The sequence below is a fragment of the Leopardus geoffroyi genome, chromosome C1 (assembly GCF_018350155.1).
Source record: "Leopardus geoffroyi isolate Oge1 chromosome C1, O.geoffroyi_Oge1_pat1.0, whole genome shotgun sequence".
Taxonomy (NCBI): domain Eukaryota; kingdom Metazoa; phylum Chordata; class Mammalia; order Carnivora; family Felidae; genus Leopardus; species Leopardus geoffroyi.
In genome coordinates, this window is record NC_059328.1 from 198,127,199 (window position 1) to 198,145,049 (window position 17,851).

Here is a 17,851-nt window from a genome sequence, read left to right on the forward strand (position 1 = left end):
TTATAAAACTGAGTTAGGAGTTGCTCATCATTGACGTGGAATCTGATCTTTAAGTCATTCAGAACAATTAATGTCACAATTTCTATGAAGGGAGAATTAATTCCTTTGGAAGTGAGGACAGAGAGTTTCAAACTTGAGTCATGTGAGAAGAGTAGGAATTGGGGATGTGAATCCAATACTTAATTTTTAACATGAAGGCAAATGTCAAGATTATCTAATTCAGCCTCTCAGATTTTATAGACAAAGAACCAGCTCAGTTACATAACTTTTCAAGGCATTTCATGGCAAAAGCTGGGGAGTCAGATGACTTCAGTTTGATTACTAGCTCCAGCATTTTCCAGTTGTGGGGCATGAAGCACGTTACTTTAGCTCTCTTTGCCATAGTTTTCTGTCTACAGAATTGGGATGATTTTGTAGTACTACCTCATAAAGTTATCACAAGGAATAAATGAATCTACTCATATGTTTAAACCTTTCAAACCCATACTTGTAACTGATACGCACTCAATAAAGGATAACTTCTTCAACTCTCCTTCAGTGTGAGGCATTTTCATTTTTCCTCATGATTTTTAGACTAATTTAAAGAATATTGAGATATCTCCCATTTATACAACATTCCAGAAAAAAATACCCATCCCTATGAAGTTTAGAATTAAAATATGTTTTAGTTCTTGTTAGAAGTTTAAGTGGTCTTTAGCATGAACTTAGGCCAGACTTGAAAACCTGTAGTAACTCATCATGTTGAACAAGCATTTCAGGCTTGGCTAAGCCTTGAGGAATGGGAAAAAAGGAAGTGGAAAGCCTCCCCCATTCAGAGATAGTACTTCCCCATGCTACTCATAACTCAGACAGATCTGCACTTTGAAGAGGAGAGGGATAAAAAGATAAGAAAAGTAAGACTTTTCTTGCAACTCTGCCTTTTTTTAGAATTTCTCTTTTTGTGAATATCTTCCTTTCTCTTTCTAGCTCTCTGCCTATCAGTCAAGGCCAAAATCTTCATGAAAATTTCCCAAGGTACCCAGCCCACAGTCACCTCTTAGTTTCATGAAGTTCTGGCATTTGTTGTTGTTCCACTCATTTGGATATTAATTCCAAGCCACACTCTGAGAGCTCTTCTGCTGCTTTAATGATTGTGTTCTTACTTTTCCTGTGCTAATGTTTTGTTTCCCAACTAGGTTGTAAGGAACTTGAAGTTTCTGGAAGGTAGCTTTGTCTTTTTCAATTGGTTGACCAAGGAAAGAAAAGGAAAGGTAATACAAAAAAAGAAAAGTAAACACTGTAACTCAGAGGAATTTGCCAGAACAACTCAAATACCAGCTTTGCTCCATAAGCCCCACCCCAAAACTAAGCAGGACTGAAATGGCCAAAGCAAAGCCATAACAAAGCTCAGTAAATATTTAGCTTGTCTTAGACTACCGCAATAGATTCCTAACTAATCTTCTTGCCTCCAATCTCCCCTGTCCAATCTGTTCTCCTCACAACTCCTCAAATGATCTTATGCTGGGCACCCAATAATCAGTTGTTTAACAGAATTCACTAAGCATATGTTTTTTCCAAGGAAAAAGTTACCTCAGTGATCCAAACAATTATATCAATCTTAGGCTGTAAGGGAAAAGGGAAAACTTTGTCGATTTAAAAAGTATAAGAACCTCAACTTAGAAAACAAGGTTTTAGCACAATGTATGCATTGTTTCTAAATTCATAAAGATGACTGCTAACTAGAGCTTGTTGCTTGTTCTTTGCTCTTTCAGCAACCATGGCAAAATAATTTTTCATTACATGACTCTGTATACAGTATTCAGTTTGATCATTAATTGTCTTAGTGGAATAATACTGAGGTTAGAAACTGTAATTTAGGAAATCGTCTACATTACATAGATTCATTTAATCCATCAACAAGTAGATATTCAGTACCTACTATATTCCACATGCCAAGACTGATAAAATACAACAGAAGTTAAGTCAAATACTGGGCTGTTATGAGAATCTTGTTTTGTGTTAGGCACGACAAAATTAATGCTTACAGGTAAAATCCTACCTTTTGAATCAGTCAGAGTCCAAACAGGAAACAGCACATTCAAATTAGGAAAGTTTGAGAACAGCATGTTGTCCCTTTTATGAACTGGGTGGAAGGAAACGATGGGCAGTGTGGTACACCAGTGTGAGAGCAGGGCCTGCACAAGTCTTAGGCTTGCAGAGGCAGTGGAGAATGAGGAGTTATCGGAATTTGGAGGCAGAAAAGTTGCTTGTGAAGAAGCAGCTGGACAGAGCTGAAATCTTTGAAATCCATGGGACTGGGGCCTTGAGAGATCCAAAGCCCCCCACTCTCCAGCACTCCCTCCTATGCTTGCGCAAAAGTCAGAGTGAAGGGCCTAATTTACTGGCATACACACACTTCAGCCACCCAGGCCACAGAGCCGCAGAGGATGGAGCATAAATGCAGAGGCGATGCTATTCAGCACCTCTTTAAAATTTTATCATTGGCATCTATGCACTCTGTGTATGTTGGTTGAGCAGTGCAAACTCTTGATGGATGATTGATTTGCATTGCATTTTGAAAACGGCACTATTATATTCTAAGGTTCCTAAGGCAAGGTGTCAGAGAAGCTGTCAATCACGTTTATAGAAAATAGGAAATTAACAAAGAAGAAAAAGATCGATTTGAACTTGGCTATGCAAAACGTCTAGTAATTTCAGCCATATATATTAACTGCTCACCATTTATGCCTAATTACCATGTAGCACAATAATGTGTATCATTAAACATGTGTCAAAGTCACTTTACTTACTTTGCAATGTTAACTTTAAACAATTAGCTCAGCTCAAGTTTGGACAGTTTTTGTAGGTTTTGACTCATGTAGATGTTCTTTCTTTTAACTCAAAATATTTGCCTCAATGATATTCTGCCTGATCATGTGATTTCCAGAGACTGAGAAAAACTGAAAAAAAAAATGTGGCATATCTTCTACCAGTAATATGACTTAATTTAATAGTACTTAGAGCCAAACCAAAGCCCAGGATTGAGTTATCAACTAATTCCAGCCATGATATAAAGCAGGGAAAAGCTCCTGCCAGACCCTTTATAGCTCTTAAGTCATAGGACTCAGTATGCAGTGAACTGGCATCAGCAGGATCAGATGGGCAAGGGGTGTGCTAATTTTAGCAAATGTATCCTGATCACTAAGACCATATTCCATTTTTGTGCTTGAACTAATTTTTGATTGTACCTTAAAACTGGAGACAAGCTGACTTGCCCTCAAACACCAACGGTTAAGGTTACCATGATGTGTTAGTACCACATATTTGCATTTCCAGTAAAGATTGATTACTGAGTGTATGCATTCATTCTAAGCACTTATCAAACAAAAATTTCTTTTTTATTCTTTTATTTATTTTTGAGACAGAGCATGAGTTGGGGAGGGGCAGAGAGAGAGGGAGACACAGAATCTGAAGCAGGCTCCAGGCTCTGAGCAGTCAGCACAGAGCCCCACGCGGGGCTCGAACTCACGGACTGTGAGATCATGACCTGAGCTGAAGTCGGACGCCCAAATGACTGAGCCGCCCAGGTGCCCCTCGCCCCCCGCAAAAAAAAATTATTTTGCCTCAATAAACAGAGAATACGTATAGTCCACAAATTCTAGATATTTTACATTGCCAGACAGAGAATGCCTGAAATACATTACAAGTTGTTCTAAAAAGACACAGTTTAATTCTATCAAAAAGCCATATTCAGCAGTGAGACTGACCCTGTAATTAGAATAGGCTCAAGATACTATGTGTTACTCATTTAAAGAATTAATTTGCTTTAAAGAGATGTTCCTTTCATCGCAGTGAATAGTTACTTTGCTTCACTTCTGGATAAGGATCTATACTCAGAAATTCAACAGTTTGAGCATCTGCTGAAACATGGGCCGTATTTCATGGACTCACAAAATATCAAGATCTTCAGGGATTCTCTCTTCCATGGGGATTAATTTTCTAGGGTCTCATGAGACCTCTCAAAGTTACTATCTCCTCATTGCAGGCCTTCACTTGTGGTAAGAGGGAGAGAATGGTTGCATTAAGTCCCAGTATGTACCAAGAGAAGCAACATGGTGGATGTGGAGAAAGACAAGTTGTTTGCATTTTGACTTCATCCTTGCATGCTGTTGTGTTATTTGACCTTTAGACAGTCTGCCTGCTGTACAGTGAAGACTGCTAAATTAATCACTTAAATGCCAACAGGCATTAACTGACCATGGTAAACAAATGATGCAAATAAGGCAGCTGAGGGTATTTTTTTATGAGTTGAGAACACTTACTATGTAATAATGTAGGGAACATAGCTGCCCTATATTGTTTGCCTATTTTCTACTATATGTTTAAATCCATCAGGTTATTATTTGAACAAGCATGTGAACTAAACCATATACCCACTATATACATGAAGTAACAGACACTAAATGGAAGCAGAAACATTTATCCCACGTATCGTTGCATATATAGGAGGAAGAGCCTGGGATTGAGACCAAGTCTGTCTAGTTCTAAACCTCACATCCTTTCTACTTTTCTGTAAGCCTTGGCAATGCGTTTCAGCATTCCAGTTACAGTTGGGTTTTTTTCTCCATGGAGATTTCCCCATTATCTTGTACACACAAACCCACAGCTTACTCCTGACTCTTCTTCTGACCTTTGTTCCTTCTTAAACATCTGACTCAGAGTAATCTTTCTGAAGCAAGACACTGAGATGAATGAAGCAGAAGTACTATTATGTCATTTGGGACAACGACCTATGGGCTGTGGTCAGCAGATTACAGCCTGGAAAGGTCACAATTTGGGGGTCAGAGGTGATGATTAATATGATGTCTTCTTTTATCAAGAGTTTTAAGAAATGTCAGAATGTCTAGTCATCCAGGTTTTCTAAGAAATCTGACAAAAGAATTCTTTTTCTCAGAGTTTGAAACAATCCACTTAGGTGCTCCGTAGCCCATGGTTTGGGGAGACTGTCAGGAATGAACAATTACAGATGTCTCCTTTTCCAAGGCTCATTCTGGCACCTGGGCCTTAGATCCCATCACTTCCAAATTCCTCAAGAAACTTGTTTCTACATGTTTTACCTTCATCTCTAGAGTCTTCAGTTTCTTCTTCATTTCTTTTTTTTTTTTTTCCTTCAAACTTCACTAGAAAAACTTTTAGTTTGTTCTGCTGTCCCCTCTAGCTACCATCTTATTTTTCTCATTCTCATTGCCAAGCTTTTGAAACAAGTGGATTCTATGTGCTGCCTCACCTTTGTTTCACACAGTCTCCCTGTGGCTTCTGACATTCTGGCTGCCCCACTACCCTTTCACAGAGGCTCAGTGGTTTTCTGTTTGCCAGACACATTGGACAGGCTTTCTTCTGGCTATCTCAGTGCCATATTAACTGCTCCCTCCTTGAAACACTGGCTTCATGCTTAGTCTCTCCCTACAACTTTCAGTAGCTTGCTTTTCTTTTTTTTCTTCTGTATTTTTATTTTTTTTCTTCTGTTTTAAGGCTTCTATGTAATGATGACTTAATGAGCTTATTCATCTTCCTTAGCTTTATTGAGAGGTAATTGACATACAATAAACAGAACATATTTAAAGTGTACAGCTTGATGTTTTGATATTCTTATACACCCATGAAACAATCACTACAATCAAGATAGGAAACCATCAGCCCAACCACTTCTTCATGACCCTTTGGAATCACTCTCTCCTCCCTCTCTAACCGCCCCCACGCCCTGCCCAACTTCATCCCCAAGCAACCACTAATCTGGTTTCTGCCACAGCAGATTAGTTTTCATTTTCTAGAATTTTTATAAAGAGAATGATACACCGTTCTCTTTTGGGCTGGCTTTTTTCAGTCTTCATAATGACTTTGAATTGCTGTTGCGTGTATCAGTAGTTCATTCCTTATTGTCAAGTTCAAATTTGTTGTATAAATACACTCGAATTATCTACTCATTTCAATTCTATCTAGTCTTTGGTAGACATTTGAATTATTTCTGATTTTTGGTTATTACACATAAAGCTTCTATCAACATTTATGTACAGCTTTTCTTCTCAATATATGCTTTCATTTCTATGGGATAAATCTCTTAGAGTGGGATGCAAAAATCACATGATAGTATATTTAGCTTTTTAAAAAACTGGTAAACTGATCTCCAGAGAGCTGTATACCTTACATTCCCACCTGTAGTATATGAGAGTGTTAGCTCTTCCAAATCCTCCCTAACACTTGGTATGCTCTATATTTTAATTTTAGTTTTTCTAATAGATGTGTAATAGTATCTCATTGTGGCTTTAATTTGTATTTATCAAATACCTAATGATAGTGAACATTTTTGTCATGTGTTTGCAATCGGTATGTTTTCTTTGGCGAAGTGTCTTTTCCATCCTTCTGCCATTTTTTTTTTTTTTAATTTTGATTGTTTTATGTTGAGTTTGAGATTCTTTACATATTCTGGATACAGATTCTTTAGTAGATATTTTCAGGTTTTCAAATATGTTTCACCCAGTCTGTGGCTTTCTTTTTAATAGTTTCTTTTTTTTTTTTCTTATTAAATTTTTTTTTTAATCTTTAACGTTTATTTATTTTTGAGATAGAGAGAGACAGAGCATGAACAGGGGAGGGGCAGAGAGAGAGGGAGACACAGAATCTGAAACAGGCTCCAGGCTCTGAGCTATCAGCACACAGCCCGACGCGGGGCTCGAACTCACGGACCGTGAGATCATGACCTGAGCCGAAGTCGGACGCTTAACCCACCAAGCCACCCAGGCGCCCCTCTTTTTAATAGTTTCCAATAGTTTTAAATTTTGACAAAATCCAATTGATCAATTTTTTTTTTAATATTTTTGTTGTCATATCTAAGAAATCTGCCTTGCCTAAGGTCACAAAAATTTTACATTTTATTTTAAAAGTTTTAGTTTTAAGACTTACATTAAGGCTTGTGATCCATTTTTAATTAATTATTATATATAATATGAAATATTAATCAATTTTCATTTTATGGCATTTGGGGGTCCAGTAGTTCTAGCACCATTTGTCAAAAAGACTATCCTTCCACCACTGAATTGCCCTCAAAGCTGTGTCAAAAGTCACTTGTCCGTATGTGTTTGGGTTTCTTTAATTCATTCCACTGGGTTATTTGTCTATTATTATACCAACATCTTTATGTCTTCATTACTGTAGCTTTCTAATAAGTCTTGGAATCAGGTAGTGTTAGCCCTCCAACTTTGTTGTTCTTCCCCTTCCTTTTTAAATTCCCTACTGTGCCTATTCCTGTAGGTAACGCTATTGACATGAGCTTTTCTCTCCCAGCATGACCGGACTTAGTGAATTCTGGAAACATTCTCATGATTTTCATAGACCCTTTTTTGCTAAAGCCTCTTCATAAAAAAGCAGAACCACTAGCCCTAGCTTCTCCTTTGAGTTCCAGGCCCGCAGTTCTGCCAATAAATAGACAAGTATATTTGGAAATCCCATTTCTTCAAGCTCTGAACTTTCTGCACTTCTCTGACATTCCCTACTTCCCTTCCCTTCCCTTCCCAGCTTCAATATGTCCCTCCCACAATTCTTCTCTCTATTGCTCAGATCTTCATCTTTGACTTAGCTCTGTCTTACTTTCCCTTCTCCAATGAATCACTATACCCTAGCCATTTTTTTTTTCATTCAAAATGCCTCTTATGTATGTTTTCTCTTCTCTATTCTCATTGTTAGTTCATATGCTCATTTTCTCATGCCCACACTTGGCTTTCAGCCCTAATGACCATCCCATTTCCAGACTCTTGCTGCCCAAACTATTTTCTCATATTTATGTATCTCTTTCTTTTATATGTTTATTTATTTTGAGAGAGAGAGAGCCGGGGAGGGACAGAGAAAGAGGGAGATAGAGGATCTGAAGTAGGCTCTGTGCTGACAGCACAGAGCCAGATGCAGGGCTTGAACTCATGAAGTGAACCACAAGATCATGACCTTAGCTGAAGTCAGATGCTTAACTGATTGAGCTATCCAGGTGCCCCATTGGATTTATATTTCTAAAGCAAATTTACTCCCAATCACACCCCGTCCAGAAGTTTTCCTTTCTAGCTTTGTTTCCCTCTAACTCTCTTCTAACTTGCTCCAGATAGCTACTTTTTGAACTCTTATTATACTCACGAAACTGATTAGTTTTCTCAGAAAGTGTTTTCTCAGTAGTAGGGGATTTTAAGTAACATTTATTTAAAGACTTTGTAGAAAGGCTGTGATATCCAGGACTATCACAGGCTTTGTTTCCCAGCCCTACTACTCTATTTAAGCTGTACTTTCAGAGTTTTCAGTGAACTCAAAGACACCCAGTCATTTGACATGAATAATTTTATTTTATTTAAACTTGTCCCTTGTTAGAGCACCTGGGTGGCTCAGCTGGTTAAGTGTCTGACTCTTGATTTCAGCTCAGGTCATGATCTCACGGGTTCGTGGGTTTGAGCCCTGTGTCAAGATCTGTGCTGACAATGCAGAGCCTGCTTGGGATTCTGTCTCTCTCTGTCTCTCTGCTCCTCCCCTGCTCGTTCTCTCTCTTTCTCTGAAACAAACTTCAAATAAATAAACTTTAAACAAACAAACTTGTCCTTTGTCCTATAGCCATACAAGAATATACATCCTATAATAAAAAACACAATAAAAAATAAGATCTAATGAAAATTCTCTGAAGTCTCTAAGACAAGTAGACCAGTTGGACTAGTGTTCTGTAGTGAAAAGGACAAATTCCTGTGACTATAGGTAACTAAAGGAGAATTTGCAGAAATGACAGGTTAATAAAGTTCCCCTTTCTTCAATGAAGACTTCAATAAATGTAGTTAAGTTCAACTTCAATAAATGCCCAATTACTCTTTAGATTTCCCAGCCCTAATTGAAAGTCATGGGAAAGTAACATTTATCATAACCAAAACAAACTTTAGAAGTTTCCTTCCTTATGATATTTTGTAGAAGAGATAACACATAGAACATTTTCTAATAAGTTTGGTTCTCCTGTAAAGGAAAATATTATTTGAAGATCAATTATTTTGAAAATAAAAGAAATCTTAGAGCCTTGTTTGTGGATACAGAGAGACATGAACTAGGAAATGTATCTTCTGCTGGTTTTCAAGACTGTGGTATCTTGAATAGAATTATTAATATTATGAAAGTACCATAGTTTGGGAAAATATCAATGTTGATTATTCTGGCATAAAATTCTCTAGAGGCAGGTATTTATCTGTTTCCAATTAGCACCTAACAAAACACCTTATACATAGTAATAAGCATTACAATATGTATTTAAAAATTGAGTTCAGTGATACAATTTCCCCAATAGTAATAATACCAACATAGTTAAACAACCCACTTCAAAGGATTAAATAGATTCCTAATTGACAGGAATAAAATGAAAAATGAAAAGACACAGTATAATTCAGATTTAATCTTATAAAAGCTAAGAAAATAAAATGGACAACCTGAATCAGAGCAGGGCACCTAATGATACAATTTTCTGATGGATTATGTAGGTTTATTTTTAAAGGCTAAAAAGTAAAACTTAGGGGAGCCTGGGTTGCTCAGTTGGTAGAGCATCCGACTTCAGCTCAGGTCATGATCTCACAGCTCATGAGTTCAAGCCCCGCATTGGGCTCTGTGCTGACAGCTCAGATCTGGCCTGGATCCTGCTTCAGATTCTGTGTCTCCTTGTCTCTCTGCCCCTCCCCTGCTCACACTCTTCCTCTCTCTGTCTCTCAAAAATAAATAAACATTAAAAAAAATTTAAAGCCTAAAAAGTAAAAATTAAAAAAAAAAAAAAAAAAAAAGCCCAGCACACTGTGTTTGTAGAATGATTTTCTTCCAAGGAGTGCAAGTTCTTTTTGGAAAGCCTCCATATTTTCAAGGACGTGCAGGTTCAGGTACGTGACTGTGTGTGGGGTAAAGGTGTCATAACCAGAACATGGTGTTTACAACACTAGGGCCTGTAGAATCTCCTGCAGTGCAACTTCATAGTTGCTTCAAAGTATGAGAGAATATTAAGTTTCCTAGAACTCTCATGAACAGAAAGTGTCTAGCTTATGTTTCTCTTCTTCATGTATGAGGAATAAGGGTTCAAGAAGGGGTAGTGTCACAGTTAACATCACATAACGAGCTTGCTCAAACATTGCCTGACTACTCGAGGTCTATATTGCATTAACTTTTTACCTGTTCAGGAAAGAGCAGGAAAGTGCAATGCTTTGTTTGGATGAAAACTCAAGAATTCAGGTAAGCCAAATCAAACAGCTTAGCCAAGAAGATGATTCAGCTTATTAGGACTTGGGCAGGCAAATGGGGGAAAAAAGGAGAGGAAGGCAGGGAGGGAACTCTATTCTTCCTCAGAAAACCAAAACTCCTTCCCCCTAGAAATCAGCAGGAAAGTTTACTTTTGTAAAAAACACATACATATATATGTCATTTAATAGAGTCAGCAGAGTAAACGTTGAAAAAGAGAGACTTAGAAATAAATGTGCATGCAATGTGATTTCTGATGATTTTAAAAGACAATTTGAACATGAAGAGGTTTGAAGAGACTTGAAAAGGAAAAGGGGAGGGATGCAAGAGTGTGAACTTGTCCATTTAAGCATGCTTTTCCCCCCAGTCCTTACTGCTCATCTGAAAACAAGAAGTAGGGCAGGTCAGGAAAGGGGTTATGGTTAACACTGCAAGATGAAAGATAAGCAGCCAGGCAGTTAGAAGCCAAAGCATTTTATCTAGAAGAGCAGGTCTGGCCTTGTTTCCATCTTGATAAGAAGTAGATGGGAGAGCTTGTTTGTCCATAGACTAGGATGGGGTGGCAGGGCTGAAGGAGGGGGATAGGGAAGCCAGGGGCTTAGCTATGGAGTTGTGGCGAACCACTAATGTAGTGATAAGTGCCTCTTTTGTGTTACCCGTCTACCTGAACTTCGAAATTGTTAGACTTGTCTGTTTAGATAGCATGGCTGTGTTTCTTTCCAGTGTGAAGGCTTAAAATATACAGAAGGTTTAGGTGACCCGAGCAGGTTTATTATCGAAGTCTAAAATTTTAAGACAATGGCTGACTGGCTAGGCCACTGACTCAAAACTTGAAGAAAATGACAGCTGAACTTAATTCCTCTTTAAATGGTATATTTATCTTTATTCTGAAGCATATGCACAGTATACTCTGAATTTCTTTTTAAAACTCTGTTTCCATTTCACTTCAATTCCTTTTTGTAAAACAGATTATAATTATAGGGGCTTCTCTTTTCATACTGTTCTAATCTGATGATCTAACTGGTTCAGAAGTGGTTTTTAAAATTATTAAAACTGACAAAGTTCTAAGATCACTTAGTTTTGTTCTTGGTGTTGTTGGATAAGAGCCAAGGTGGTACGTTTCCTGGGATTTTATTTGCTATTACTTTTAGTATCTTGGTCCATCATAAAACTAAGAAACTAGAAGAAATTCAAAATGAAATGAGTTGTTTCTATTTTTTTTTAAATAGGCCTTTACAATTATTTTAATGGCTAATTGAAATGATTTTAATTTTGCTGGGCTTATGCTGCTCATGCATTAATGCCATTAATTGCTCATGTACAATTTATTGAATATGATGATTAGTACAGGATAAAGCATTGCAGGATAGAAACAATCCATAAATGTGTTGGAGTTTTTATAATCTATACGACTCGAGAGAAAGCAGAACATCTGTAGTCCAAATGGTTAGATACTAAAACAAGTCTGTATAGATGACAGGTCAGAGGGAAGATCTTAAAACAATGTATTCTTAGTTATCTTGGCTACTTTACAGATTGTCTAGCACCTTGAGTCTTATCTTCTCTCATCCTAAGGCAATCCCTATAGATAATTAGCTGTGGACACTCCCTTCACCACTGGGAACAATGTCCAGAAGGCTCCACCAAGAGAGTTCTCTTTCTAAAATGCTCCCTACTTAAAATTTTTCTGCTATTATCTTTTGCCTTTGGCTACTCGGAGTTGTACTGGTACTGAAAGCTTGAGACCTGAAGAAATTTTAATGATGATGATGATAACAGCCTTTATTTATAGGAAACCTCCCAGGTGGCAGGACTCTATAAAGCAATTTACACATGCTGATTCTCCATTGGTTATAAATATGCTCTAGCTACTTGGCCCTAACTCCACTTCCTTTCACAGACAAGTTTTGCCAAAGAATAATTACTACTTGCTATTCTATCTCCTGACCTCCAGGATGCTTTTTTTTTTTTTTTAATTTTATTTATTTAGTTTGAGGGGGACAGTCCAGGATGCTTTTGTTTTTTTCTTATTAAAATAATATTTATATACACAAATTTATAAGTGTGTAAAAATTAAAAAGTAAAATGTATTAATAATCTAACCACCCCACATAAACATTTTGATACATAATTTTCTAAAAATTGTCATTCATATCAATACATATGTACACATTATTTACAAATGAAATCATTTTAGTCATTTGGTTAGTAATTGTTTTCTAATAATCCATTGATATATTTCCATAATGTTAAATAGTTAACTTGCATCCATGAAAAATTATGTAGTTATCAGAAGGCATGGATATATAACTTTTTAAATAAATCTTATTACCATTGAATATTTTGGTTACTTTTGTCTGTATTGATTCAGCAAACAATATAAATACTTTATAGCACTTACTCACTTAATTCTTGTAAAATCCAATTCAGCTGCAAAAACCTTACTGATAATGGTAATCCTTTTACTATTTTATGGATAAAGAAACTGAGGCACAGAATGCTTAAGAAGCTTCCCCAGATCACAGAACTAGTAAACAACTGTGATATGGCTGCTCTCATACACAATGCTGCATTGAATGTCCTCATTTCTTATTTTTCCATAGAAAAATCTCTAAAATGAGAATGCTGGTTTTTCAAATGCATTGGCAACTGACCTTCATAAGATTGACACTTTTCTTTACCACAGCTGTATATTTGCAGAATATAGACCATACTGGGTGTTATAATTTAAAGTTAAATCTCATGCTGTTTTAACTTGTATTTCTCATTCACAATCTTCTCAATCTAGTGGACTTTTTTCAGTCCTGTTCCTTGAGCATTCCATAGCATTTGATAATATTTGATCACTCCCTTCTCATGCAACTCTCTCCTGCTTCTGTGTGATATCACCTCTACTACTCCCTTCTAAGTTGTATTAACATTCCTTCTCTGTCCCTTCACTGATACTTCTCTCTGACCTCCTTTTTAATTTTAGTGTTTCTTAGCTCTCCACTTGATTCTCTTCTCATGTTGCAGTCTCCCTGGGAAATCTCATCCATTCCCATGACTTTAACAATTTAAATGCTAATGCCTCACAAATCTTTATCTCTTCTCAGACATCACCCGTAAATTCTAGACTTATATAATGTAACTATCCATTAGACATCTTCACCAGGGATATTCTCCAGGCTTTTTAAAGCAGAGTATGCTTAAAATTAAACTTACCTTTTTGCCTCTAAACCTGCTTCTCATCTCATATTTACCACCATACAACCAAACACCTAATGTGAGACTCATTCTAGATTTTAGACGCTGTATTTACAGTAATGACAAATAGCAACAACTGTGAATTAGGTAAAGCTGGGTTTGAACCTCACCCATGCGACTTAAGATCTTGATGACCTTGGAAAAGTTGCCTAAACTCTCTAAACTTCACTTTTATTATCTATAAAACAAGGATAAAAATACATGCTTTACAAGGCTGTTGAGAAGATGAAATGGGATGATGTATGTTACATGTGTTCTTTTCAGAGTTGCTCCTATACTAAAAGCACTCACTGAAGAGTATTGCTTCTTTGGGGATAATGTCTCACTTCTCACATCCAATCAGTTTTTAAAGTGTGTTGTTTCCAATTCTGTAACTTCACTCCAACAATTCTTTCTCTCTTTACCATCCCTGCTAATAATGTCTAATTAGGATCTAGTCATCTCTGCTCCCTGTTGAAGTTTTCTCTAACTTGGCGGTCCTCAACCTTTTTTCCTGTCATCAAAAAGCAGGATGGGTGATGTTCACATGTGGGATTCATTCCCTCAGGCAGTCAGTGTTAAGTACAATTCTAGAAGTTGAGGCTGTAACTCCACCCTTTTCTTTCCCTCGCCAAGAGAGAGCACATTAAACTGAAAGAAAGAGTAACATCATTAAAGGGGTTAACTTGGATCAGTTCCAATTTATTTTTTAAGTCTGGTGCAAATCTGAGTACTATATTTTTAGTAGCAAACTGCTCGTGGCACTTCTGTATGCTGCTACTTCATGGTCTAAAGCTTTGTGTTAACCAGCTGCCTTTACCAATTCTCTTGCACCACACTAATCCCATCCTCCACACTATTGCCAAAGTGTGCTAGTTTCTATTATGTAGACTTTACTATGCTCCCTGCATTTTCTATGGGATGAAATTCAACTCCCTTTAGTTCGGCATACAGAGGACTCCAAATGTGGCCCTTTTTAGCTTCTTCAGGCTTTTTAAATTTCTGTACTTCACCTTGCATGTGGACTCTTAAAACAACAAAATAATTGTCATCTCTTTCTTCACTCTATGCCCCCCACCCCCCGCCCCCTGCCTTACTCCTCATCCCACTGTAGTCTGCTTTAGGCTCCAGATGCTCCCTCAAATGTGCCTTTCATCCTGGCCACCCACAAACTATACTGCTAAATGTGCTGGGTATTTTTCCATTCCGCAACAATGGGCACTTTGAACACTCCCCCTCCTCCTAATTCTTGGGCTATTCCCTTATTAAATCACATTTTTGGCTCTTTAAAAATTTTCCTGCCCATACTTTAATATTCTGCCTCCAGGACTCTTTTCTATGCAGTTTTCTCTTTGTCCTTCTGTTCTTTATATTCTATTAACCATCTTTGGGAGATTATCTCTGCTCTGGTTCCAAATACTATTTGTATACAGATGTATACAGATGTATAGTCTTATAAGTGACATAATAAGCACAGTGTTTCCAGAAGGGACTTCATCATCCCCCCCACCTCCCTCAACAAAACTTTTCTCATTAAAGCTGCATACTTCTGTAAATGGCACCACCCATTTACCCAATCTCTTAAGCCAGAAATCTATGATAATATATATTTAACCTCTCCCATTCTTTTTTGACCCCTCTATTTCAACCAGTTACATTTTTTATTGCTTATGCCTCACAAATGTCTCTAAAATCTGCCACATATCTCCAGATTCATAGCTACTACCTTAATGCAGGCTGCCATTGTCTCTTATTTAGATTAACTTATCTCCTTCCTCCAACTTAGTTCCTCACCAACCCATTCTCCACACTCAACTGGTTCTTTTACCTCAATGCAAATCTGATAATATATCCCCCTATTTAATTCTAGATACAAAGATTTAATAAGACTGATAAGGCTTTCCAAGACCTGGATCTGGTCCTGCCTACCAGCCCAGACTACTTTCCAACTCCACTCTCATGCTTATGGGGTCCATAAGCTACACTGAACTTTTTTTTAGGTCCTCCTGTTTGTTTTTGTCTCTGTTTTGCCTGCATGAGATGCTCTCCTCTCCCTACTCCCTTCCTTTGCCTGGTTTATTCCTACTTTAGAGTTCCTATCCTCTAGGATTGATAATGTCTGTCTCCCCACTGTAGATTTCTAACTTCCCAGTACTTTCCATATCATGCATCACATTTCTTTACTAGAAGCTCTCATCCTGTATGACTGTCAATAATTAGATTCTAATTGGAGAGCTATAAAAATGTTATCTACATATATTAAACATTTATTTTAGCCTAATACATTTAAATGCACCATTACTCACCAGTTTTGGGTTTTTTTGTTTTTGGATTTTTTTTTTTTTTTTTTTTTTTTTGATGTAGGGCTATGGCTTTTAATTTGGAGATGGGTCCATTGACTGGAAGTTCTTTGTCTTTCTTTACCATGTGTAAGTTCTAGTTTTATTTTATTAATTTTTTTTTTTACATTTATTTATTTTTGATAGAGAGAGAGCACAAGTGGGGAAGGGGCAGAGAGAGAAGGAGACACAGAATCTGAAGCAGGCTCCAGTCTCCGAGCTGTCAGCACAGAGCCTGACACAGAGCTCGAACTCACAAACCGCGAGATCATGACCTGAGCCGAAGTCGGATGCTTAACCGACTGAGCCACCCAGGAGCCCCAAGTTTTATTGTATTTAAAGTGGAGTTATAACTTCAGGTGAAGTGAAAACTTAGATGTTTGCCAGCCAACCTGAATGTAGAATTGTCTGGATTATTAAGACTTTCTTCTGAGATTTTCGTGGTAGTCTATCCTATACCTAGTTGTGTGTGTTTGTTTGTTTTAAATGTTTGTTTATTTTTGAGAGAGAGAGTGTGAGTGGGGGAGGGACAGAGAGAGAGGGAGACACAGATTCGAAACAGATTCTAGGCTCTGAGCTGTCAGCACAGCGGAGCTCAAACTTGGGAATGGTGAGATCATGACCTAAGCCAAAGTTGGATGCTAAACTGACTTGAGCTACTAAGGTGCCCCAATCCTATATCTAGTTTTGATAGAAAAGTTTTTACTGATTCTTCTTTACTGAGTCTTTCCAAAATATTCAACTTAATTTTGAAAGGAACAACTCTTTCATTTTACACTCTATTTCACTGAATTATGTAAGCAGTGTTTAATTATATTATGTGGTTACAATAATAAGTTAACTGTCATAAATAGTTTGGGCACAAACACAACTAATTCTTGGCAAGGATGCAACTCAACCAATGAGAGAAGTGTGTAGGCTTACTGGAGCATAGCCAACTGCCTGTGAGCTTTCACTGAGTCCTGAATATTAATCGGTTTGCTTAGCAAAGGCGATTGAAAATATTAGTTAATTTGCCAAATCAGTTAAGTGAGGGTCTGTTAAGGGTGCTTTGTTATCATAGTTGTCTCTTTTCCACATTGACTTAGGCACTGTGAGGTCAGGAGAGGCATGCATGTCTTAGAAAGGGACCATCTCTCTTTTTATCTACCACTACACCTACCACCATGTGCTAGACACAAATATTTGCTGAAGAAATGAAGATATTAACAAACACGTGGAATACATACCTCTTCTAGCCTATCCTTTCTCCACTATAGCTCAAGTACCAATTTCTTAATTTATGCTGACTTTCCTGACCTTTCCATCCTCCAAAGTACAATGTGTAACTTTTTTTTCTGCCCCACTGTACTCTACACTTACTCCCAATATACCACTTAAATATACTCTTACTAACATTTGATTTTGTTTCTGTTTCTCTTTAATCTGTGACATATCTCCTGACAGCAGAAAAATGTTATTTTTATAACTTGTGTTTAATATATGAATGGTACACGCTATTTATTCAAGAACATTAATTAAAAGAATAAATAGTTCTGCCATGTAGGTATTCTTGTCATCACTTTAGGTGAAGAAATTGAGGCCATAAAAATTGAACATTTTAAGTCCTAATACAAAACAAATGAATCTCGAGGTCTCCTTTACCTGTGGATCCCAAAGCTCATGTTCTTTTAACACTATTATATCTCCTTCAATCACTTAGTACAATAAAACCTCTTCTAGCAATGGAAGTAAAGCATTTCCTGGCCCAAATCAATCCTTCTCACCTGCCAGCTATTTGTGAATATTAATATTTTCTCTGTTTTTTTTTTATTAGACTCATAGGTAAACGTCAAGGAGGAAGGGCAGATGAAGAATGCTTAGGAAAAAGGGTACAAACCTGAGCAATAAGGAAAAGTATGTGGTTTGAATTAGAGGAATGTGGAGGTTGAGGTGGGAAAGAGATTGCATAAAGCAAGTCAGACTCAAGGATATAGATTTACCGTATGGCATTACTTAACCCATGGAATGAGACATTTGTATAA